The sequence below is a fragment of the Triticum aestivum genome, chromosome 6A (assembly GCF_018294505.1).
Source record: "Triticum aestivum cultivar Chinese Spring chromosome 6A, IWGSC CS RefSeq v2.1, whole genome shotgun sequence".
Classification (NCBI taxonomy): Eukaryota; Viridiplantae; Streptophyta; class Magnoliopsida; order Poales; family Poaceae; genus Triticum; species Triticum aestivum.
The window spans coordinates 89,260,596-89,288,133 of NC_057809.1; the positions used below are offsets into that span (position 1 = coordinate 89,260,596).

Consider the following 27,538-nt stretch of genomic DNA (forward strand, 5'->3'; position numbering starts at 1 on the left):
TGTCGTGGGGGTCGTTTCTCCTTCTTCTCCGGGTGCTAGACCTTTGTTATGCACTAGGGGAAGGAGTAACGACCATCACCCATGGTCGCAAATGTCAGAGAGGAATCTGTGAGGGAGAGTTCCACAATATATATATATGGGAGGACGAAGAATCCCGACTCTTTTTGTGGGGGTCGCTTCTCCTTCGTTCCCGTGTGCAAGACATTTTGGTGTAATGCACTCGGGGACAAAGTGAGGAGCGACTATCACCGAGAGTCAAATATATACACCACGTGAGCTGAGAGTTTTCAAGAAAAGACTCGACAGACTGATAGTCAACCCGTGATGAATAATAATGATCTAATTTAGTTTTTGTAGTACATATATTTAATTGTACAAGTTTAATATTTGAATATATGAACGTAGGAAATGTCGTCATCAGACGACGAAAGTCTCCCGGGGGAGTGCAGCTGGTGCCACGACGATCGAGGTCTGTGCGACATGCCTCACCTGGACGATGATCGGCGCTTCAGCATTAAGCTCGAGGAGACCTTCGATGTTGAAACGGCACGCAACGACGACACGTGTTTTTTCATAATTAAGCATGACTACAACTATTTCAACATGTAATTCTCATATTTTACAATTCGAGTAGCTTATCCCATGCCATGCAATGCACTATGTCTTGGAGAGGATGGGTTTTGAAGACCATGAAAGTTTTGAAACAAAGAAAATTCACCTAAGGACTCATCACGATGTGGATTTTGAAGTAAAGTTGTACAATTCTGAGAGCGTAACCCATTTTGGTTGCAAAAATTGGAAAGCACTTTGCAAGATGTATGGTTTTGACGAGGGTATGCTTGTCACCATGGATCTTGGTTGAAAGAACATGCGGTGCCCCCATGTTTGGTTTTGGTAATTGATGACAATCTCTATGGACTAATGGTTGCCTTGAGTTATATTTGAAGGTTTTGTCCATAGGCTTTTCTTGGAGTACATGTGTTGGTTTCAAGGAGAGTTTGTGTCGACCAAGGTGTTATTCAAGGAATTATCCAAAGATTGGTCATGTGAGAGTTGAGCTTATTGCAAGCATGTCTTGAAGAAGAAGATTGTGTGATCATTCATGTCTACCTTCAAGACATCATTCAAATGAAGAGAATTGGAAAGGTTCAAGGATGATCAAGACTAAGTCAAGAGTGAATCAAGTTGATCAACTCACAAAGCGCAGAAGATGTACCGAGAGGGATCAAGTGGAGCATCACGAAGAGATCAAATGCTTGAAGCTTGCCGTCCTTTGTGGTGATAATGGACTTGTGAAGATGTGCGGAAGAGTGGCTCACCCATAGTGGAGTATGGGGGAGCAATCAACTAGTCTTCATCGAGTCAACACAATCAAGAAAGGTGGTCCAACTTGAGGGAGTCAAGATCGTCATCATCTAGCTCAAGTGGACCATCTGCAAGGCAAAGGTTTGCCCTTGATGGTTTTTCTATTTTACCGATCTCATGATGGTAGTTGGGAGACCGGGTTATAGGATCGATTGCCGTACTATCAAGGGGGGCTCTTGATGAGTAGCTTGATCGTATCGTTCGTAGAGAGCTCAAACCATTGCATCCTTGCATCATCTTTGTGAGTCTTAGAGCTTATGGTCATCTTGATGACAAGCTTGAGTTCATCGAAAACGGAGTTCGCATGCATCTTCTATGATGTTTTCGATGTTGGAGGTTTTGCCGATTCTTCTCGGTTGGAAGTTTCACTCCTCTTTTTGTTAGGCATACCTCCCCTGCCTCTTCTTACTATTACCAGTCGATGTTTTGATGCTACTCGTCGTCTTGTTTCCAACAAGCTTGAGTTTGCTCAATTCGGAGCTCATAGGCATTTTTTTCATCGCCAGTTGCCGCCCGACGACGCCGACCCTCCTCGATGCCGCCAGGCTGCGCCGCCCTTCCCTGAGCCTGCACGCCCCCTAGTACCTCGGTAGTACCACGAGCCCCAGCGGTAGTACCGCTTGGAGCTCTCAGCCGTTGTACCGCTGCTTCCGGGCGGTGGTACCGCCATCTTGCTCAGCAAAGACTTGGGCGGTTGTTCCGGCCAGGCACCGCCCAAGTACCGGTCAGGCCTCTGTTTTGATGCGGTACTCGGGCGGTGGTGGCCCGGTTGGTCCGGTCGTACCGGTACCACCGGTGTCCGGAGCGGTTCTACCGCTCAGGACTTAGCCGCCCGAGCGCTCAAGGCCATGCGGTTGCACCGGCCCGGTACCGCTCGACTACCGCACTCAGGGGTGACTCCCTTCTGTTCCTATGCGGTGGTTGAGCGGTGGTTGGGCGGTTGCTCCGGTTGTTATTCTCAACCGGTGCTACCGCCTGGTCTCCCGGTTGTACCGCCTGGTAGGGTTCTGCACGTATACTATGAGTCCCGGTTGTACCGGGACCAGGAGCGGTAGTACCGCTCGTGTGCGGGCTGAGCACATAACGGTTGGATTTCCCCCCTCCTATAAAAGGGGGTCTTCTTCCCCAATGAACCCTATCTCTTGAGCTCGTTTTTGCCCCCATTGTTGACCTTCTTTGAGCTTGCTAACTCTCAATCCCTCCATGGATTCTTGCTAGTTTTTGAGGGAAAAGAGAGAGGAGATCTAGATCCACATTTCCACCAATCACTTTCTCCTCTATGTGAGGGGAATCCCTTGGATCTAGATCTTGGAGTTCTTGGTGTTCTCCGTCTTGTTCTTCCTCTCATTTTCCTCCCTAGCATTAGTTGCTCCGGTGGGATTTGCGAGAGAAGGACTTGGGCACTCCGTGTGCCCTTGCCATTGCATTTGGTGCATCGGTTTGAGTTCTCCACGTGATACGTGGAAGTTACAAGTTGAGAAGCTTATTACTCTTGGGTGCTTGGTACCCTTGAGCTTGTTCTTCTTGGGTGCTTGGGCGCCCTAGACGGTTGTTGGTGTTCGGAGCTTAATCATTGTGGTGCAAAGCTCCGGGCAAGCGTCGGGGTCTCCAATTAGGTTGTGGAGATCGCCCCGAGCAATTTGACGGGTACCGGTGACCGCCCCCAAGGGTTGCCAAAGTGTACGGGTTCGGTGACCGCCCCCAAGGGTTGCCATTTGTACGGGTTCGGTGACCGCCCTCAAGGGTCCCTTAGTGGAATCACGGCATCTTGCATTGTGCGAGAGCGTGAGGAGATTACGGTGGCCCTAGTGGCTTCTTGGGGAGCATTGTGCCTCCACACCGCTCCAAACGGAGATTAGCATCCGCAAGGGTGTGAACTTCGGGATACATCATCGTCTCCTCGTGCCTCGGTTATCTCTTACCCGAGCCCTTTACTTATGCACTTTACTTTGTGATAGCCTTATTGTTTCTTGTCATATATCTTGCTATCACATAGTTGCTTATCTTTCTTAGCATAAGTTGTTGGTGCACATAGGTGAGCCTAATTGTTTTAGGTTTTGTGCTTGGCAAATTAACCGCTAGGTTTATTCCACATTTGTTCAAGCCTAAACCATAATTATTTTAAAACGCCTATTCACCCCCCCCCCCCTCTAGGCGACTTCCACGATCTTTCAGGTGTCCATTGTGGGCTTTGGTGGCTTGGGTAAAACTACACTTGCCAAACAAGTGTATGAAAAGATTGGAGGGCAATTTGACTGCAAGGCATTTATTTCAGTCTCACAAAAGCCTGACATGCCAAGTCTTCTCAATGGTCTAGGATTGGACCTTGGACTTGGAATAGGGGAGGACTCTCGTGCTCGCGAGGTGCCATACATCATACGCCGTCTCAGAGAATATCTCACACATAAGAGGTAATTATTTACTTCGATCTGACAGTTCGATGTACACTTTTGTATGATCTAGTTCTGTATAATGGCTTTGTGATTAACTAGGGTTATACATTTGATATTAATATATTGCCTATTATTCTAAACAAATCAACATTCATCTTGCTTTTGGCATGGCTTAGTAGTTGTCTTAGCATGTTTGAACAATGGGGTCTTATCTTGACTCATAATATTGCATCAAGATAATACAACCAAATAAGCACACAAACAACCTCTACATAGTTAGGATGTACAAAACCACATGAATGCATGCGCGCACACACATGAAAAAACAACTGCCGGTAGAAAAGTTAAGCCAGACTGCAGAAGAAGATACAAATAAGTTAAACAACTGTCAATGCGGCCACCCATGTGGGTTTAAAACATCCCAGGTCACCTGCTTCAGTTGTGTACACACCATCTTAATTAAATGGCTGTCAGTGTCCCCGTCAAGATAGAGTAGAAGAAGAATAGAACCAATGCGCATATCGGTAGATAACCTGCTGTCGAGAGGAGTTTTACCCTTCAAAACCAAATAATTGGTAAACTAAATCAGTCGCATACATAGCCAAGGAGACCACATCAAGGCTGACGCACCCACCCTTATGATCATGCTAAGCTTGTGGGGTATACAATCAAGCCAGTTACCAAACATGTTGGCGATATGAGGTCAATAGAAATTAGACAATACTTGGATAAACAAATGGAGTTTGAAGAGTATATACACAATCAACTCTGATGTTGTACATGTAGAAAAAAAACTCTGAAGTTGTACAATATACAAAAACTTCCGTCATATATTTTATGGTACAATGGAGTAAAGTTGCACTGTATCATTCTAAAGTTTGTGTCGGTAGTTTGTAAGTACATGTGTTTGCATATAAATAACCGTCAAAAATCAGGCGAAGTTATACACTCTTAGGGCCTGTTCGGCAACTCTCCCGCGTAGAAATCTTCAAATCCAGCTTCTGGATCTCACTTCCAGCTTCCCAACGAAAATCGTGGATTGGAAACACCGTTCGGCTAAAGAACTCACAGATCCTCCTGGGCTTGTAGCTGGCTGGCCCATTAAGCTCGTTTCTGGCCTGGTAGGGAGGGAAGGCAGTCGTTGCGGTATTTTCTTAGCTTGACGAAACGTTTCTTCCACTTTGTGGTGGTAGCTCGCCATAAATAACTCGAACTCCTACTTTTCGATTTATGGGATCCACAAAACACCAGCTCCCAGTTTTTGTACTACGACCCGTCTCAGATCCATGAGCTAGCTTCCTGGAGCCAGGTTGTTCAGGACAGCCCTGCTCGCGGATTCAAAGAAGCTGGAAGCTGGGCAGTTGCCGAACAGGCCCCTTAGTATTGTAAAATTGATGGCATCAACTCCCTTGCCCAAGATGTCGAACTAATTAATTAAGTACCCTTCTATTTTAAACTGCTTCATTTAGGCTTGTCTTGGTTTTAGAATTTGATGTGCAATTAATTGGATGTATTATTCGTGTTTTTTGGGTTTCAAAACGGGGCAATTTAAAGTGTCATATCTTCTCTAATAAAGGTAGCAACAGAGTTTTGCAAGGATAAGATGCATTTTCTAAATATTCCAAAAGTCAAGAATTCAATGCTCACGAAAAATATTATATTGAAATCAATACCACATCATGCTTACGGGTAATTTGTCTGGACTCTTATTCCTCGGTATTAATTAGTTCTTATTTTTTCATAAAAATAATCAAATATATACTATACGGTCTCTTTGATTCAACACATTTTTAGAGAAAATCTTGAAGATTCAAATCCTTACAATTTTTTCTAAGTGTGTCGTTGGTTTTTAGGATTAAATCACGTAGGAATTCTTCTCAGGAATCCTTCCTACTACATTCGTACGAAAAGTTTCATCCACTCAAACTTCTTCCAAAGAATGCCTTGTTTTTTATGTGGTGCACTCAACCTAAACTTTGATCAAATTCAAGCTTTGTAGAATTGGGGTGGACAAGACACTGCCATAACACATTTTCCATGTTCTTGTGTATTTTAGAATCATGTGAATCAAATAGGCCCTAAAGGAGATGGTACTCGATTTTAAATATATAATAGCGTCCAAGTACTTATGTATGTTATGATAATATAATTGCTAATTAAATTACTTCATGAAGATGCTTTCCTTTTTGTATGACTTTCTGCCCCATTTCTCTTTTTCTTGTAAACTGTTAAATTAATTCACAACCACATATTAATGTACTTGCTAGCCCGAATAATGTAGGAAATGAAGATTCTTGCTTTTTGTAGGAAATTCTGCCATATTTTTATTTTCTAGGAAAATCTAAAATACATGTCCTCGTTGATTCATCTCTTTAGACCCACCTCTGCAATATCTTTTACTAGTGTAGAGTTTTTTTTTCTATAATAGACTAATAGATGTGGATATTTAGCCTCTCAAAATTCTTATATATCCTCCTTAGTACCCTCATTAATTAGTGATAAAACGTATGTGCACTTATGCATATACACTTCACATGATGAGCCCAAAATAAGGAATTAAAATGGAGTATATTGATATTATTTTCTTGCCGGCTTATAACTTTTCTTATATTGTATTGAGTTGTAACATGTCACACGTCTTATTAAGGTTGGATGTAATATAAACATGCCAAACTAGCGTATATCTACAACCTATAATAATTTTCCCAATATGTACCTTATGATCATTGGTTGATGTTAGCTCATATCTGCAACTTTTATAGTATTAGAGTTTAATGTATGTAACATGATTGAATATTTCAACAGGTACCTTATTGTAGTTGATGACTTGTGGGATCCACCTACATGGGATATTCTTCGATGTGTCTTTGCAGAAGGTGGTAATGGGAATACAGTAATTGTAACCACAAGAGTGGATGTTGTCGCTTGTAGGGCATCTCATGAGCACGATGGACACATTTATAGAATGAAGCCTCTCAACAATGAAGACTCAAAAAGGTTATTCTTTGGTAGAGTGTTCAGATCGGAAGATAGTTGTGCACCCCAATATGAAGAAGTTTCAACCCAAATTTTGAAGAAGTGTGGTGGATTGCCACTTGCAATTATAACTATATCTAGCTTATTGGCTAGCCGTCAAGCAAAATCAAGGAGTGATTGGGAGAGCATAATGAAGTCTCTGGGCACCAATTTTGCTACAGATCCTACCCTTGAAGGGATGAAGAATATATTAAACCTTAGCTACATGCATCTACCTCCTCGTCTCCGGGCATGTTTCCTTTATCTTGGTTTGTATCCAGAGGACCGTGAGATTCGGAGGGATGATTTGGCCCGACAGTGGGTGGCCGAAGGCTTTGTCAGTAGTGTTCCCGAGCTAGATTTGAAAGACGTTGCTAAGAGTTATTTCAATGAGCTTATCAATAGAAGTCTGATTCAGCCTGCCGAAACCATATATGGAGAGGTGACCTCTTGCAGAGTACATGACATGATCCTGGATTTAATCTTGAGCAAGTGTGCAGAAGAAAATTTTATGCATACAGCACACAGTTATGGAGAAATGGAAAAAATGCATAGTTGCAAGTACAAAGTCCGCCGATTATCTCTGAACTTGAGCGCAGGTGGCGCAACACCAGGGTCGACTCTTGCTACTGGCCTGTCACAAGTCCGATCATTTGCACAGTTTGGAGAGTCCATATATGCACCTCCTCTTGAGTCCTTTAAGCATGTCCGGGTGCTGGTATTTGAAGTGCCAGGTGAGAGAAGCAAGCTAGGTGCAATCTGCCACTTGTTTCAGCTGAGGTATTTGAAGGTTTCAGCAGACAGCGTAGAGCTTCCAGCAGACATTCGAGGGCTTGTGCACCTGAAGACACTGGAGATGAACTGCTGGTCTGAACCAAAAATCAGTTCAGATATAGTCCACCTGCCCAATTTGTTCAATCTGCGCCTTCCATACGGCACAGGGCTGCCTGAAGGGATCCGGAACATGACATCAATCCGCACCCTACGTTGCTCAAGCATGGAGAAGAGCTTGGTGGAGGATATTACAGGTCTGGGCGAGCTGACCAATCTGAGGAATCTATGCCTATCCGGGGGCTCTTTGACGGTGGAGGGGGTTGATGCTCTGGTCTCCTCAATTGGGAAGCTCCGAGACCTTAGGCAACTCTATCTCGGTTGCCGTCTTAAAGGCTATAACGACCAGCTGGGCTCGTTACCTGATCCTCCTTCCCGTCTCGAGGCGCTCAATCTGGGAAACTGGCTGTTCTATGTAGTTCCCAAATGGATCGGTGGTCTCCGTGATCTCAGGTGGCTCTCTCTGAACGTTGATGACTTGTCGAGTCATGAGCTGCGTATTCTTGGAGAGCTGCCCTCTCTTGTTCGTGCCTATCTGTCCGTTTCACGTATCCCCAAAGACAAGATCGTGGTCGGCTCAGGGTCATTCCCGGTTCTGGAGCACATTTCCCTTGATTCTGATGAAGATGTCGCAGCTTACCTGAGATTCGAGGCAGGGGCTATGCGCAGTCTACGAGTACTCGCTATCCGATACACAGTGGAGGGCTGGAGCGGCTGTACACCGGACGGCATGGAGCACCTTCTATGCCTGGAGCAAGTCAACGTACGTGTCTACGGCACGCCCACCACGGAACAAGTGGCACCCGATGTCTCCTCCGCGTACAGTAAGGCACTGGAGGTGCACCCGAGACGTCCTACCTTTGCGCTCGAGAGGTAGTTTTTTTTTACATTTTTTTGTGTGTTATATTTAAGCACTTTAAAATCTTATTGTGGGTACTAGCGATTTTGTAGTTGAGCTTCTTTGGCAACAACCTGATGCACTCTTTTTTTTTTTTGCTTGTAATCTTTTTTTTTCTGAAATCAAGGCAATTTTTTTGCCTCATTCATTAATTAAGAAAGAGGGTTTACAAACTTATTGCTCAACAAACGAGCACAACGACTTCAAACATACAAAGGAAAAAAATCACTCCCTCCCGGCATCATATTACTCAAGTGTTTTGCTCATGCGAGAACCCATATTTTAGCCTCCTACTTGATAAGCTTCAGGATGTTTAGTACGCTGGCGTTGATTTCTGATGCACTCTCGATCAGATTGTATGAAGTACTCGGTGAACCTGTTTGATAAACAGGAGGCTCCTGGTTCGCGGGTTGTCCGCCCAAACAATTATTACTTTCGACCGTGTGGTCAGAAGCATGCCGCCAGATTTTGCAAAAGGAAAAAAGAAAACGTCTGACATAACGGTTTGATAAACAGGAGGCTCCTAGACCTAGTTTGCAGTCATCCACACAACTTCAGACCGTGTCGTCATAAGCGTGCTTCAGAACAGTTTATTGTTCGATTTGTGCTGCAATCGCTAACACTGCTATGTTATATGTTTTTCTAGGGAGAAGTATATTTTTCGTTCCTTAACTCTTTCGAAAGTATAGGAATTGTCCTTCAACTTCAAAACCAGTAAAACTTAGTCCCTCAATTTCTCAAACCAGATAATTTTAGTCCCTCAACTTTTTAAACCAGATAACTTCAGTCCCTCATACCGTTTAGGGTGGTTTACGTCTAATTTGGACACGATTTTGACTAAAAACTTGACACGTTGTTCGGGTTTGTTCAGCGCCATGCTTAGTGGGGAGCATGATCAGCCCTGCCATTGCTGGGTCGGTGTTCATCGTCTTGTCCTGTAGGAAGAGGGAGGCGTCCCTGTGCAGCGGCCACAGGACGCTGGGGCACCTTGTCCCCGACGACCAGGCGTCGGAGTTGCATGTGACATGGTGCTGGTGATGCTCAGCCTTGTGGAGCTGCCAGCAAGCAAGCACGGCCGTGCACGTCCTGCACCTGTACGACACTGCGCGAAAGCACGCCCGCGCAGACATCGGCGGCGTCAAGTGCTACGCGATAGTCTGTGCGTGCTCTCGCCGATGCTCGTTGCCTTCTCGCCGCTGGTCAGTGCGAACCATGGGACCTTCTGCTCCTTTTCCAAGCGCGCCCGCAGATGCCGCCTTCGACCAGGACTCGTGGATGCGGCGCGTCGGCGACAATGACCGTGACCAAGCCGCGTTCGCTGCCGTCTGTAGACTGTGGCGTCGCGTGTCGAGCACCACCAGCACGGCTCAACCGCAACTCCCCGTGCGTGTGTTACTCGCATGTTCTCGCCGGAGAGGGGTCAACATCATGTACGTACGTGCGTGTCTTGCCGGCGATCATCTACTTAGATTTCACGTGAGCATCCAAAGCCAGCTTTGCTGGTACGTAAAGCTCGACCGCCATAGCGCCTGCTCCCCTGCCCGTGCTGGCCGCATGACCTGGATGGCGAGCATGGGGAAGGCCAGCACCCCGTGAGCCAGGCCACCATGGCCGAGCATGTACACGACATACAGTGCAGTCGCTGTTCGTGGTGTGGCAGTCTAGCCCGGACGACGTGTCATGTTTTTAGTCAAAACCGTGTCCACGTCGGATGAAAACCACTTAAAGTGGTACAAGGGACCAAACTTATCCGATTTAACAAGTTGAAGGACTAAGGTTTGCCGGTTTTAAAGTCGAGGGGCAATTTCTATACTTCCGAAAAAATTGAGGGACAAAAAATATACTTCTTCCGTTTTTTAATATGGTACAATCACATATGCTTTTTTATAAGGTATTTGGCCTGCCTAAGCATCGCCGCATTTCAGTCATTGCTAGGAGCCTAGCTCTGGTTGGTGAATTCCTCTATAAATGTAGAAAATAATCAGGAGTTTGCATGCCAACTATATTATCTTTTAACGGTCACATTTCTGAGTTCTTATAAATCAAGAGATTAATTATCTTCTAAGATGTATTTCTGTTAATGGTGCAACTTCACAGCACCTGTTTTGCTTCTTCAACAGCTCATTGTTGTTTGTGGAGTTCACAATTGTAACTGAACTAACTATGCCAAGGCCGAATTTTGGTGTAGTTATTGAACAACCAACCCCAAGTAAGAGCAACACTAGCCGTTCTCTAAAAAAATAGAGTATCTGACCGGGTAAACCTTAGTGGAGTATATTTACTACACTAAGTTTTGGTCGATTATAGCCGATCCTCTAAATTTAGCGGAGTAAAAAACTAAATTTGAATAAGGTTAACATAGATTCAATTTAAACAAACTTCTAAATCAAAATCCAACAGATAATTTATATTATCATGCGCCAAAACATAGTCTAAATTAAACCGATACTAAAACTTGAACTTAAACATAAACATAAACTTAAATCTAACCGGAAACTTAGTTGCTATCCGATTTTGCGAGGGACAGCCAATCCGTCCTAGAAATGCCAACTCCCACGGGGTCAAACCCTGTGCCATCATCGTCGCATCCGGGGAAGGTTCTTCACACTTCAATGTCAAAGCCGTCATCGTTGCTGCCTCCTCTGCCACCGTCATTGCCGCCTCCTCTATCACTGTTGTTCCCGCCACCACTACTAGGGAAAAGCCTATACACAGAATCTTACCAGCAGCGCGCTTTAAAATCAGGCGCTGCTGCTAAGTAGCAGTAGCGCGGGCCATGGAAACTCGCTGCTGAAACAAGTTTATCAGTAGCGCGTGCACTCCAAGAAGCGCTACTGCTAAAATTCCCACGACGCCGCCGCGAGGCCAGTTATAGCAGCAGCGCGTTAAAATAAACAGCGCTACTGCTACGTAACGTAGCAGCAGCGCATTCAGGCAATAATCGCTACTGCTAAATTAACTACAAAAATCAATGAGCATTCAGCACATTCAGTGTAACGTAGCAGCAGCGTATTTTTTATGTCTATGTCTATTTTTACATACTGACACATAGCAGTAGCGCGTTCAGGCCGAAAGGCGCTACTGATAGGTAGTTTAGCAGTAGCGCGTTTACCTATAGCGCGCTAATGCTATTCCTCCATCTCCCCCACTCACTAGCCTCATCCACAGATCACACTCACACACACTCACGGTCTCCTCCTCACCCCCCGCGCCGCCGGTCCTCCCCCGTCGCCCCTTCCCTGATCTGCGCCGCTGTCGCCTCATCCTCCTCGCTGGACTCGGTACCGGCCTCCTCCTCCGTCCTCCCTCCACTCGCCGCTGGCCGCCCCCTCCTCGCTCCGCCTTCCTCCTCGATCCGTCCTCCCTCCAGTCGCCGTCGGCCGGCCCCTCCTCGCTCCGCCTTCCTCCTCCGTCCTACTATCTTCTCCCTCCTCGAGTCGCCCCTCCTTGTCCCTCCTCCCTGATACATTTTGATTTAGTAGGCTTTCATATGTAACATTTTCATTTAGTTGATATGATTCAGTTGATTTAGAACATTTTGATTTAGTTTATTTAGTAGGCTAGTTGATTTAGTTGATTTAGTAGGCTAGTTGATTTAGAACATTTTGATTTAGTTAATTTAGTATGCTAGTGGATTTAGTATGCTAGTGGATTTAGTATGCTCGATTTAGTTTTTTTGTAATAAGTTATTTTTTGGCAAAATGTAGGTGCCAATTTAGTTAAATTTGCCACTTGTTTCCTGTGAAGTGAATCGTTAATCGTTTGCTCATATTGCTTTCGGAAAATGGCGCCACCACCAGCACCACTATGTTGACTGTTGAAAGAACATGCGGTGCCCCCATGTTTGGTTTTGGTAATTGATGACAATCTCTATGGACTAATGGTTTCCTTGAGTTATATTTGAAGGTTTTGTCCATAGGCTTTTCTTGGAATACATGTGTTGGTTTCAAGGATAGTTTGTGTCGACCAAGGTGCTATTCAAGGAATTATCCAAAGATTGGTCATTTGAGAGTTGAGCTTATTGCAAGCATGTCTTGAAGAAGAAGATTGTGTGATCATTCATGTTTACCTTCAAGACATCATCCAAACGAAGAGAGTTGGAAAGATTCAAGGTTGATCAAGACTAAGTCAAGAGTGAATCAACTTGATCAACTCACAAAGAGTAAAAGATGTACCGAGAGGGATCAAGTGATACCATGGTATGGTAAGCATTGTCCATTGCACTTTGTGTACTAACTCATGGTCTATGTGAGAGTCTATGTGGGGTTAGGTACATGTCCATGGGCTTGCATCAAGAGGATGATATCATACAACCCATGGGAAGGATGACATCAAGCGGTGATCGTCATCAAGATTGCCATGTGCAATTTCAAGTGGAGAATCACGAAGAGATCAAGTGCTTGAAGCTTTCCATCCATTGTGGTGTCAATGGACTTGTGAAGATGTGCCGAAGAGTGGCTCACCCATAGTGGAGTATGGGGGAGCAATCATCTAGTCTTCATCGATCCAACGCAATCAAGAAAGGTGGTCATTCTTGAGGAGGACAAGATCGTCATCATCTAACTCAAGTGGATCATGTGCAAGGCAAAGGTTTGCCCTTGATAGGTTTTCTATTTTACCGATCTCATGGTGGTAGTTGGGAGACCGGGTTATAGGATCGATAGCCGTACTATCAAGGGGGGCTCTCAAGTGAGTAGCTTGATCGTATCGTTCGTCGAGAGCTCAAACCATTGCATCCTTCCATCATGTTTCTTGGTTCTTGTTTGGTTCTCTTTATGAGTCTTAGAGCTTATGGTCATCTTGATGACAAGCTTGAGTTCATCGAAAACGGGGTTCGCATGCGTCTTCTATGATGTTTTCGGTGTTGTAGGTTTTACCGGTCTTATCCGAGGAAGGGTCCTCACCATTTTCTTATGGGACTTTTCTCATTTGCTTATTATTGATATTTCTTTGAATATTGTGTTAGCCCTTGTCGCTAGCTTTCCAACAAACTTGGTTTCATCGAATTCGGAGTCCGTTTGCAAAAGTTGTGGCAGTTTTGGTGTTCTGAAAAGGCTGCAGCGGTACTACCGCGAATTGGAGCGGATGTAATTTTTTACTACCGCTCCAGAGCAGTACTACCGCGGCTCCTACAGCGATAGTACCGCTCAGGACCAAAAACTCGTCCCAAGTCTTGCGGTGGTAGGCCCGGATGTATTTTTAGTACCGCTCGCAAGCAGTAGTACCGCTACCATTTGCGGTAGTACCGTGACGTCGAGCGGTAGTACCGTGAGGACGAGCGGTAGTACCGCTCCGGCGGTTCTTCTGGCCTTTTGCCTCCTCGCTGTTGTTTTTCAAAGGGGTACTTATGCCCTAGCGGTAGTACCGCTCCTTGGAGCGGTAGTACCGCTCTGTGCGGGCTGTGAGCATAACGGTTGGATTTTTCCCCACCTATAAAAGGGGGTCTTCTTCCCCAATGAACCTTATCCTTTTAGCTCGTGTTCTTCCCCCATTGTTGACCTTCTTCGAGGTTGCTAACTCTCAATCCTTCCAATGATTCTTGCTAGTTCTTGAGGGAAAAGAGAGAGGAGATCTAGATCCACGTTTCCACCAATCACTTTCTCCTCTAAGTGAGGGGAACCCCTTGGATCTAGATCTTGGAGTTCTTCGTGTTCTTCTTTCGTTCTTCCTCTCATTTTCTTCCCTAGCATTAGTTGCTTTGGTGGGATTGGGAGAGAAGGACTTGGGCACTCTGTGTGCCCTTGCCATTGCATTTGGTGCATCGGTTTGAGTTCTCCACGGTGATACGTGGAAGTGAAGTTTGAGAAGCTTATTACTCTTGGGTGTTTGGGCACCCTAGAGCTTGTTCCTCTTGGGTGCCTTGGCGCCCTAGACGGTTGGCGGTGTTCGGAGCTCAATCATTGTGGTGTAAAGCTCCGGGCAAGCGGCAGGGTCTCCAATTAGGTTGTGGAGATCGCCCTGAGCAATTTGACGGGTACCGGTGACCGCCCCCAAGGGTTGCCAAAGTGTACAGGTTCGGTGACCGCCCCCAAGGGTTGCCATTTGTACGGGTTCGGTGACCGCCCTCAAGGGTCCCTTAGTGGAATCACGGCATCTTGCATTGTGCGAGGGCGTGAGGAGATTACGGTGGCCCTAGTGGCTTCTTGGGGAGCATTGTGCCTCCACACCGCTCCAAACGGAGATTAGCATTCGCAAGGGTGTGAACTTCGGATACATCGTCATCTCCACGTGCCTCGGTTATCTCTTACCCGAGCTCTTTACTTATGCTCTTTACTTTGTGATAGCCATATTGTTTCTTATCATATATCTTGCTATCACATAGTTGTTTATCTTGCTTAGTATAAGTTGTTGGTGCACATAGGTGAGCCTAGTTGTTGTAGGTTCTGTGTTTGACAAATTAACCGCTAGGTTTATTCCGCATTTGTTCAAGCCTAAATCGTAATTATTTTAAAGCACCTATTCACCCCCCCCCCCTCTAGGCGACATCCACGATCTTTCAACTGTGCAAGTCAAGGTGCGCCAGCAGCCTTGCAACTGGCAAGCTGTTCGGCATCTACTTCCATCCGAGTTTTCGTCATGCGGCGGTAAGAAATTAGATGAAATGTAACAACTATTTTATTTTTAGTGTTGGCATTACTGCATTGTGTCATTTTGCTTTTCTTACACAGATCGTCCCATGCGATGTGAGGTTGAAATTCAACAAGCTGACAGGAGACACTGTGACATTTGAGGCTCCTGGTGTTGGGGAACGTAGCAGAAAACAAAAAATTTCCTACGGTTTCACCAAGATCCATCTATGAGTTCATCTAGCAACGAGTGATCGGATGCATCTACATACCTTTGTAGATCGCGAGCAGAAGCGTTCAAAGAACGGGGATGAGGTAGTCGAACACGACATGATCCAAATCACCGGAGATCCTAGTACCGAACGGACGGCACCTCCGCGTTCAACACACGTACGGTCAGCGTAACGTCTCCTTCTTCTTGATCCAGCAAGAGGGAAGGAGAGGTTGAGGAAGATGGCTCCAGCAGCAGCACGACGGCGTGGTGGTGATGGAGCTGCAGTACTCCGTCAGGGCTTCGCCAAGCGCTATGGAGGAGGAGGGGGTGTTGGAGAGGGAGAAGGAGGCAACCAAAGGCGTGGATGAAAAGCCCTCCTTTCCCCACTATATATAGGAGGGCCTAGGGGGGGCGCCGGCCCTAGGAGATCCAATCTCCTAGGGGGGCGGCGGCCAAGGGAGGTTTCCCTCCCCCCCCCCCAAGGCACCTAGGGGTGCCTTCCACTTGTGGGACTCTTCCCCTTTGGAAACCCTAGGCGCATGGGCCCCTTGGGGCTGGTGCCCTTGGCCCATGTAGGCCAAGGCGCAACCCCCTACAGCCCATGTGGCCCCCGGGGCAGGTGGACCCACCCGGTGGACCCCCGAGACCCTTCCAGTGGTCCCGGTACAATACCGATAACCCCGAAACTTGTCCCGATGGCCGAAATAGCACTTCCTATATATAATTCTTTACCTCCGGACCATTCCGTAACTCCTCGTGACATCCGGGATCTCATCCGGGACTCCGAACAACATTTGGGTTACTGCATATACATATCCCTACAACCCTAGCATCACCGAACCTTAAGTGTGTAGACCCTACGGGTTCGGGAGACATGCAGACATGACCGAGACGACTCTCCAGTCAATAACCAACAGCGGGATCTGGATACCCATGTTGGCTCCCACATGCTCCTCGATGATCTCATCGGATGAACCACGATGTCAAGGATTCAAGCAACCCCGTATACAATTCCCTTTGTCAATCGGTATGTTACTTGCCCGAGATTCGATCGTCGGTATCCCAATACCTTGTTCAATCTCGTTACCGGCAAGTCACTTTACTCGTACCGTAATGCATGATCCCGTGACCAGACACTTGGTCACTTTGAGCTCATTATGATGACGCATTACCGAGTGGGCCCAGTGATACCTGTCCGTCATACGGAGTGACAAATCCCAGTCTCGATCCGTGTCAACCCAACAGACACTTTCGGAGATACCTGTAGTGCACCTTTATAGTCACCCAGTTACGTTGTGACGTTTGGTACACCCAAAGTACTCCTACGGTATCCGGGAGTTACACGATCTCATGGTCAAAGGAAAAGATACTTGACATTGGAAAAGCTCTAGCAAACGAACTACACGATCTTGCGCTATGCTTAGGATTGGGTCTTATCCATCACATCATTCTCCTAATGATGTGATCCCGTTATCAATGACATCCAATGTCCATAGCCAGGAAACCATGACTATCTATTGATCAACGAGCCAGTCAACTAGAGGCTTACCAGGGACATATTATGGTCTATGTATTCACACGTGTATTACGATTTCCGGATAATACAGTTATAGCATGAATAAAGACAATTATCATGAACAAAGAAATATAATAATAATACTTTTATTATTGCCTCTAGGGCATATTTCCAACAGTCTCCCACTTGCACTAGAGTCAATAATCTAGTTACATTGTTATGAATCGAACACCCATGGAATTCTGGTGTTGATCATGTTTTGCCCTAGGGAGAGGTTTAGTCAACGGATCTGCTATATTCAGGTCTGTATGTACTTTACAAATCTCTATGTCTCCATCTTGAACATTTTCACGAATGGAGTTGAAGCGACGCTTGATGTGCCTAGTCTTCTTGTGAAACCTGGGCTCCTTGGCAAGTGCAATAGCTCCAGTGTTGTCACAGAAGAGTTTGATTGGCCCCGACGCATTGGGTATGACTCCTAGGTTGATGATGAACTCCTTCACCCATATTGCTTCATGTGCTGCCTCCGAGGCTGCCATGTACTCCGCTTCACATGTAGATCCCGCCACGACGCCCTGCTTGCAGCTGCACCAGCTCACTGCTCCACCATTCAACATGTACACGTATCCGGTTTGTGACTTAGAGCATCCAGATCTGTGTCGAAGCTAGCGTCGACGTAACCCTTTACGACGAGCTCTTCGTCACCTCCATAAACGAGAAACATGTCCTTTGTCCTTTTCAGGTACTTCAGGATATTCTTGACCGCTGTCCAGTGTTCCTTGCCGGGATTACTTTGGTACCTTCCTACCAAACTTACGGCAAGGTTTACATCAGGTCTGGTACACAGCATGGCATACATAATAGATCCTATGGCTGAAGCATAGGGAATGACACTCATCTCTTCTTTATCTTTTGCCGTGGTCGGACATTGAGCTGAGCTCAATTTCATACCTTGCAAAACAGGCAAGAACCCTTTCTTGGACTGATCCATTTTGAACTTCTTCAAAATCTTATCAAGGTATGTGCTTTGTGAAAGACCTATGAGGCGTCTCGATCTATCCCTATAGATCTTGATGCCTAATATATAAGCAGCTTCTCCAAGGTCCTTCATTGAAAAACTCTTATTCAAGTAGGCCTTAATGTCGTCCAAAAGTTCTATATCATTTCCCATCAAAAGTATGTCATCTACATATAATATGAGAAATGCTACGGAGCTCCCACTCACTTTCTTGTAAACGCAGGCTTCTCCATAAGTCTGCATAAACCCAAACGCTTTGATCATCTCATCAAAGCGAATGTTCCAACTCCGAGATGCTTGCACCAGCCCATAAATCGAGCGTTGGAGCTTGCACACCTTGTCAGCATTCTTAGGATCGACAAAACCTTCCGGCTGCATCATATACAATTCTTCCTTAAGAAAACCATTAAGGAATGCAGTTTTGACGTCCATCTGCCATATTTCATAATCATAGAATGCGGCAATCGCTAACATGATTCGGACGGACTTCAGCTTCGCTACCGGTGAGAAAGTCTCATCGTAGTCAACCCCTTGAACTTGTCGATAACCCTTAGCGACAAGCCGAGCTTTATAGATGGTCACATTACCATCCGCGTCTGTCTTCTTCTTAAAGATCCATTTATTTTCTATGGCTCGCCGTTCAACGGGCAAGTCAGTCAAAGTCCATACTTCGTTTTCATACATGGATCCTATCTCGGATTTCATGGCTTCTAGCCATTTGTCGGAATCCAGGCCCGCCATCGCTTCTTCATAGTTCGAAGGTTCACCGTTATCTAACAACATGATTTCCAAGACAGGGTTGCCGTACCACTCTGGTGCGGAATGTGTCCTTGTGGACCTTCGAATTTTAGCAGGAGCTTGATCAGAAGTATCATCATTAACTTCCTCTCTAGTCGGTGCAGGCACCTCAGGAACATTTTCTTGAGTTGTGCCCTTTTCCGGTTCAAGAGGTAATACTTCATCAAGTTCTACTTTCCTCCCACTTACTTCTTTCGAGAGAAACTCTTTCTCCAGAAAGAGTCCGTTCTTGGCAACAAAGATCTTGCCTTCGGATCTTAGGTAGAAGGTATACCCAATGGTTTCCTTAGGGTATCCTATGAAGATGCATTTTTCCGACTTGGGTTCGAGCTTCTCAGGTTGAAGTTTCTTGACATAAGCATCGCATCCCCAAACTTTTAGAAACGACAGCTTAGGTTTCTTCCCAAACCATAATTCATACGGTGTCGTCTCAACGGATTTAGACGGAGCCCTATTTAAAGTGAATGTAGCTGTCTCTAGAGCGTATCCCCAAAATTATAGCGGTAAATCGGTAAGAGACATCATAGACCGCACCATATCCAATAGAGTGCGATTACGACATTCGGACACACCGTTACGCTGAGGTGTTCCAGGCGGTGTGAGTTGTGAAACGATTCCACATTTCCTTAAGTGTGTACCAAATTCGTGACTTAAATATTCTCCCCCATGATCTGATCGTAGGAACTTTATCTTTCGGTCACGTTGATTCTCTACCTCATTCTGAAATTCCTTGAACTTTTCAAAGGTCTCAGACTTGTGTTTCATTAAGTAGACATACCCATATCTACTCAAGTCATCACTGAGAGTGAGAACATAACGATACCCTCTGCGAGCCTCAACGCTCATTGGACCGCACACATCAGTATGTATGATTTCCAACAAGTTGGTCGCTCGCTCCATTGTTCCGGAGAATGGAGTCTTGGTCATCTTGCCCATGAGGCATGGCTCGCGTGTATCAAACGATTCATAATCTAGAGACTCTAAAAGTCCATCAGCATGGAGCTTCTTCATGCGCTTGACACCAATGTGACCAAGGCGGCAGTGCCACAAGTATGTGGGACTATCGTTATCAACTTTACATCTTTTGGTATTCACACTATGAATATGTGTAATATTATGTTCGAGATTCATTAAGAATAAACCATTGACCATCGGAGCATGACCATAAAACATATCTCTCATATAAATAGAACAACCATTATTCTCGGATTTAAATGAGTAGCCATCTCGTATTAAACGAGATCCTGATACAATGTTCATGCTCAAACTTGGCACTAAATAACAATTATTGAGGTTTATAACTAATCCCGTAGGTAAATATAGAGGTAGCGTGCCGACGGCGATCACATCGACCTTGGAACCATTCCCGACGCGCATCGTCACCTCGTTCTTCACCAGTCTCCGTTTATTCCGCAGCTCCTGCTGTGAGTTACAAATATGAGCAACGGCACCGGTATCAAATGCCCAGGAGTTACTACGAGTACTGGTAAGGTCCACATCAATTACATGTATATCAAATATACCTTTGGTGTTGTTGGCCTTCTTGTCCGCTAAGTATTTGGGGAAGTTCCGTTTCCAGTGACCCTTCCCTTTGCAATAAAAGCACTCCGTCTCAGGCTTGGGTCCATTCTTTGACTTCTTCCCGGCAGCTTGCTTGCCGGGCGCGGCAACTTCCTTGCCGTCCTTCTTGAAGTTCTTTTTACCCTTGCCCTTCTTGAACTTAGTGGTTTTATTCACCATCAACACTTGATGTTCCTTCTTGACTTCTACCTCTGCTGATTTCAGCATAGCAAATACTTCAGGAATGGTTTTCCATCCCCTGCATATTGAAGTTCATCCCAAAGCTCTTGTAGCTTGGTGGAAGCGACTGGAGGATTCTGTCAATGACTGCATCATCCGGGAGATTAACTCCCAGCTGAGTCAAGCGGTTATGTAACCCAGACATAGTGAGTATGTGCTCACTGACAGAACTATTTTCCTCCATCTTACAGCTGAAGAATTTGTCGGAGACTTCATATCTCTCGATCCGGGCATGAGCTTGAAAAACCATTTTCAGCTCTTCAAACATCTCATATGCTCCATGTCTCTCAAAACGCTTTTGGAGCCCCGGCTCTAGGCTGTAAAGCATGCCGCACTGAACGAGGGAGTAGTCATCAGCACGTGTCTGCCAAGCGTTCATAACGTCTTGGTTCTGTGGGACGGGTGGATCACCTAGCGGTGCTTGTAGGACATAATCTTTCTCGGCAGCTATGAGGATGATCCTCAGGTTCCGGACCTAGTCCGTGTAGTTGCTGCCATCGTCTTTCAGCTTGGTTTTCTCTAGGAACGCGTTGAAGTTGAGGACTACGTTGGCCATTTGATCTACAAGACATATTGTAAAGTTTTTAGACTAAGTTCATGATAATTAAGTTCATCTAATAAAATTATTAGTGAACTCCCACTCAGATTAGACATCCCTCTAGTCATCTAAGTGTTACACGATCCGAGTCGACTAGGCCATGTCCGATCGTCACATGAGACGGACTAGTCATTGTCGGTGAACATCTTCATGTTGATCGTATCTTCCATACGACTCGTGTTCGACCTTTCGATCTATGTGTTCCGAGGCCATGTCTGTACATGCTAGGCTCGTCAAGTTAACCCTAAGTGTTTTGCATGTGTAAAACTGTCTTACACCCGTTGTATGTGAACGTAAGGATCTATCACACCCGATCATCACGTGGTGCTTCGAAACGACGAACTTTAGCAACGGTGCACAGTTAGGGGAGAACACTTCTTGAAATTGTTGTAAGGGATCATCTTATTTACTACCGTCGTTCTAAGTAAACAAGATGCAAAACATGATAAACATCACATGCAATCAAATAATAATAGTGACATGATATGGCCAATATCACATAGCTCCTTTGATCTCCATCTTGGGGCTCCATGATCATCTTGTCATCGGCTTGACACCATGATATCCATCATCATGATCTCCATCATCGTGTCTCCATGAAGTTGCTCGCCAACTATTACTTCTACTACTATGGCTAACGCGTTTAGCAATAAAGTAAAGTAATTCACATGGCGTTTCTCAATGACACGCAGGTCATACAAAAAATAAAGACAACTCCTATGGCTCCTGTCGGTTGTCATACTCATCGACATGCAAGTCGTGATTCCTATTACAATAGCATGAAAATCTCATACATCACATATAGATCATCCATCATTCATCACAACTTTGTCCATATCATATCACAAAGCACTTGCTGCAAAAACAAGTTAGACGTCCTCTAATTGTTGTTGCAAGTTTTACGTGGATGAAGTAGGGTTCTAGCAAGAACGTTTTCTTACCTACGTGAAAGCCACAACGTGATTTGTCAACTTCTATTTACCCTTCATAAGGACCCTTTTCATCGAATCCGCTCCAACTAAAGTAGGAGAGACAGACACCCGCCAGCCACCTTATGCAACTTGTGCATGTTAGTCGGTGGAACCGGTCTCACGTAAGCGTACGTGTAAGGTTGGTCCGGGCCGCTTCATCCCACAATACCGTTGAAGCAAGATAAGACTAGTAGCGGCAAGAAAGTTGACAACATCTATGCCCACAACAAATTTTGTTCTACTCACGCAAGAAGAACTACGCATAGACCTAGCTCAAGATGCCACTGTTGGGGAACGTAGCAGAAAACAAAATTTTTCCTACGGTTTCACCAAGATCCATCTATGAGTTCATCTAGCAACGAGTGATCGGATGCATCTACATACCTTTGTAGATCGCGAGCGGAAGCGTTCAAAGAACGGGGATGAGGTAGTCGAACACGACGTGATCCAAATCACCGGAGATCCTAGCACCGAACGGACGGCACCTCCGCGTTCAACACACGTACGGTCAGCGTAACGTCTCCTTCTTCTTGATCCAGCAAGAGGGAAGGAGAGGTTGAGGAAGATGGCTCCAGCAGCAGCACGACGGCGTGGTGGTGATGGAGCTGCAGTACTCCGTCAGGGCTTCGCCAAGCGCTATGGAGGAGGAGGTGTTGGAGAGGGAGAAGGAGGCAACCAAAGGCGTGGATGAAAAGCCCTCCTTCCCCCACTATATATAGGAGGGCCTAGGGGGGCGGCCCTAGGAGATCCAATCTCCTAGGGGGGCGACGGCCAAGGGAGGTTTCCCTCCCCCCCAAGGCACCTAGGGGTGCCTTCCACTTGTGGGACTCTTCCCCTTTGGAAACCCTAGGCGCATGGGCCCCTTGGGGCTGGTGCCCTTGGCCCATGTAGGCCAAGGCGCAACCCCCTACAGCCCATGTGGCCCCCCGGGGCAGGTGGACCCACCCGGTGGACCCCCGGGACCCTTCCGGTGGTCCCGGTACAATACCGATAACCCCGAAACTTGTCCCGATGGCCGAAATAGCACTTCCTATATATAATTCTTTACCTATGGACCATTCCGGAACTCCTCGTGACGTCCGGGATATCATCCGGGACTCCGAACAACATTCGGGTTACTGCATATACATATCCCTACAACCCTAGCATCACCGAACCTTAAGTGTGTAGACCCTACGGGTTCGGGAGACATGCAGACATGACCGAGACGACTCTCCAGTCAATAACCAACAGCGGGATCTGGATACCCATGTTGGCTCCCACATGCTCCTCGATGATCTCATCGGATGAACCACGATGTCGGGGATTCAAGCAACCCCGTATACAATTCCCTTTGTCAATCGGTATGTTACTTGCCCGAGATTCGATCATCGGTATCCCAATACCTCGTTCAATCTCGTTACCGGCAAGTCACTTTACTCGTACCGTAATGCATGATCCTGTGACCAGACACTTGGTCACTTTGAGCTCATTATGATGACGCATTACCGAGTGGGCCCAGTGATACCTCTCCGTCATACGGAGTGACAAATCCCAGTCTCGATCTATGTCAACCCAACAGACACTTTCGGAGATACCTGTAGTGCACCTTTATAGTCACCCAGTTACGTTTTGACGTTTGGTACACCCAAAGCACTCCTACGGTATCCGGGAGTTACACGTTCTCATGGCCAAAGGAAAAGATACTTAACATTGGAAAAGCTCTAGCAAACGAACTACACGATCTTGCGCTATGCTTAGGATTGGGTCTTGTCCATCACATCATTCTCCTAATGATGTGATCCCGTTATCAATGACATCCAATGTCCATAGCCAGGAAACCATGACTATCTGTTGATCAATGAGCCAGTCAACTAGAGGCTTACTAGGGACATATTATGGTCTATGTATTCACACCTGTATTACGATTTTCGGATAATACAGTTATAGCATGAATAAAGACAATTATCATGAACAAAGAAATATAATAATAATACTTTTATTATTGCCTCTAGGGCATATTTCCAACACCTGGGGGGCCATACACTATGGAGGTCGAGAAAGGACACTGTGTCTTTTGATAGTGTAGAAATCTAGACTTAATAGAAATATATTTGCAAGAGTATGTGTGAGGCTATTTATTAATTGATATGTTTTTCTTATTCAGAGATTGCCAAAGAACCTATCTGTGAGTTGTGGTATCGAGCCTGATGAAGAAGGCTCAGTTGGACTACGCCTTACCGCAAGGGGCTCCATCACCACATGTACTTACCGCATGGGCACAGATGGTCGCACACACTTGAACTCGGTTGGGTGGAAGAGATTCCTCATTGGCAAGAATCTTCGTGCTGGACAGGCCATCCTAATTACTATCAGGAGCACCCACCGCCCAGGCTTGAGGATGATGATCGTCGTCGATATCATCTAGAACTACATATGTGTGTGTGGCTATATCATCTAAAACTACATATGATGATCGTCGTCGATATCATGTAGAACTACATATGATGATCGTCATCGATATCATCTAGAACTAAATATGATGATTGTCATCGATGTCACCTTGTACTGCTTGAGGATGCATGTTGAGTATATATGAAATTGTTATCTAGTACTCCCTCGGTTCCAAATTACTCGTCGTGGTTTGAGTTCAAATTTGAACTAAAACCACGACGAGTAATTTCGAACCGAGGGAGTACTACCTAGTACCTATAATGCTTTATGAAATTGATATCTAGTAGTACCTAGTATCTGGAAATTGCAGTTTATCGAAGCTGGAATGGGGAAATGGTGAAAGATATAACAGTAGCGCTGGACCGGGAAATCGCTACAGCTAAGTAATAGCAGCGTGTTCCTGAAAAACGCTGCTGCTATAGTCAATAGTGGTAGCGCGGGTACAGGCGGCGCTACTACTAAGAGTTAGCTGTAGCGCCTTATTGGTAGCGCGGGCACCCGCGCTGCTGATAGGCCTAAAACTCGCGCTGCTGCTAGCCTTTTTCCTAGTAGTGCACTGTCGTCCTCCTCATCGCTTGAGAGGACGACGATGTTCACCCCGTCGGCCGTTCGCTCCTCGTACAGCTTGCGCCTTGCGTTCGGCCTCCACTAGGTTAGGGTACTGGCGGCGGAGGTCGGCCATGTACGCCTCCTTGACGGCCTTCGCTGCAAGTCGTTCCCTCGCCTCCCGGTCCTCCCGAGCCACAGCTGCATTCACCACCCCCGGTGGCGGCGGATCGAGCGGCAACATCTCGCACCACGCAACACTACTAGGAAAAGGCCTACTAGTGGCGCACCAGTTTTGCCTACTAATAGCGCACTACTGGTGCGCCACTAGTACCACGACACTAGTATTATATACTAATGGCGCACCACTGGTGCGCTATTAGTATCTGGTATACTAATGGCGCACCACGCCGTGCGCCATTAGTATGCCTCCCAGGGGGCTATATTTACCCATGTGCTTTGGCATACTAATGGTGCACTGTGGGGTGATGCGCCATTAGTATCCTTTGGCATACTTATGACGCACTGTGTAGTGATGCGTCATTAGTATCGTTTGGCATACTAATGGCGCACTTTGAAGTGATGCGCCATTAGTATGAATATTAGGTTTTATTTTTTTTACTTTTCTGATTTTTGCACAGGTTACAAAAAATATTATTGGACAGAATATAGACAGCACCACACAGCGACAGCAGATTCATCGAATACAATAGAAGATTAGTCTTTGAATACAGTTCATCATATTAGTCTCCGAATTCAAAAAACCGAACAAAGATAGAACATTACAAGTCTCGAGACCGCGAGTATCGAGTTTGGCTTCACATTACAAGTCGATATCGATCATCTAAACTACCATCACATAGAAGAGAGCTGCGGTCATCACGATGAGCATCATCGCGATGAAACTGGTCTTCATCCGGTTCCTCCAACGCTCCCTCCTCTCTCCCGCTAGATAGCGGGCGTATCTAGATTCCGCCTCTGCCCTAGTGGTGTACCCTTTGTAATTGTTACCGCTGAAACGGTGAACCTGTCTCCGACACTCCTCCCAGTCGTCGTAGACTCCGAGAACCTTATCCTTGTACACGACATACGATGGCATCTCTATGCACAAGCCAAACAACAGACAATACATAAGCAATATATAAGTATGCAACAAAAGGACCAGAAGAGAAAAGCAAGACATTAATAGCACGATTCATGGTCCTACTAATAAATAGCATCGATTACATCTAAGTTGAACGACTGTCCAAACCAAAGAGACATACAATTCATTAAAGTTTAATTACAACATGAGCCAATCAATGTTTCAGAACTACACATAGCATCACTACTTTCGACTCAACTCATGGGACCGGAGCGTGGATGAAGCCGCCGTCTGTCGTGATGGTCATGAAATCGCGGGCGTTGTCAGCCTGCATTTGTAGCGTTCCGTCTATCTCACTGTTGGACGGTTGATATCTGAGGTAGAACTGCCCCGAGGTATGAAGGACATCTTGATGGATGATTTCCGCAAACTATGACTGGATGCGAAAGAATTCTTGTCTGATGTCCGCGTCCTAGATTGTCGACAAGCTCGCGGCCCAATCTTTGAGATTATCTGGTAGCAGAAGGTGATGATGGTCCCGTACGATCGCCCGCATGTGATGGAGGGAGTAGTAGGCATCCTTCTGACCGCCAGGCGGCTGCTTAACGCAGCAGAACTTAGTATTGTGGGAGAACACGTGCATGACGTACCTACGAACTGGCCTGGTGAAGGTGCCTCCAGATTTGGCGTAGCCGGGGAGAACATCATCAAGAACTTTCTTGATATTTGTGTAGTCCATCTTGGAGTCACGGTTCGGGTCGAAATACGTGGCCATGGAATATTTCGGGCTTAAGAGGATGAGTGTGCAATGTGTGTCACTACACAGAACACAGAATGTTAGAAAAAAAAAAGAACGATCGAAATCTAAGAAATCATTTTTCACGGGTCCACTTGGGAAGCCAGTACCCATGGCTCATTTTTCGCGGTGACGTTTGCGCCCGCGGTCTTGGATTTGGCTTCGGGTATAACCATGGTGATGAAATACCGGTCTTCTTTTAGGACGCTCTTGGCCCATCTGACATGGAACATTGGGACCTTCTCTCCAGCGTAGCTTAGCTCCCAGATCTCCTCGATCCTTTCGTAGTATCTGTCCTTGTTGTTATCAGTGTAGGATTCCATCGTTACCCCGGAGTTCTGATAACCATCGCTCTTCATGTCCTTGTCCTCAGTGTAGAATGTGTAGCCGTTGATATCGTACGCCTCATAGGTCATCAGGTTGTGCTCGGCGCCCTGTGACAAGGCGAATATGAGTTGTTCTTCCGCGGAAGAATCCTCATGTAAAGGGTACGACAGAAGTTTCTGCTTGAACCAACGCGTGAAACATGAGTTGTGCTCTTTGATTATATCTCCGTCCGTCCTCTGTTGGCCTCGGTCATTGTACGTCTTCTCAATAAAGGTTTTGTGCTCTACCACCCAAGGATCGACCACGTCTATGTGTTGTAGCGCGACTAGGTTTGCTCTTTCAAAGTCGGCGAGTCAACCCTCAAAGTCG

The 27,538-nt window shown here is 46.0% G+C and overlaps 1 pseudogene; it reads left to right on the plus strand.

The window, feature by feature from the left end:
- Positions 1–2,277: 2,277 nt before the first annotated feature.
- LOC123129480 (disease resistance protein RGA5-like) lies at positions 2,278–8,481 on the plus strand (annotated as a pseudogene).
- The last annotated feature ends 19,057 nt before the right edge of the window (positions 8,482–27,538 follow it).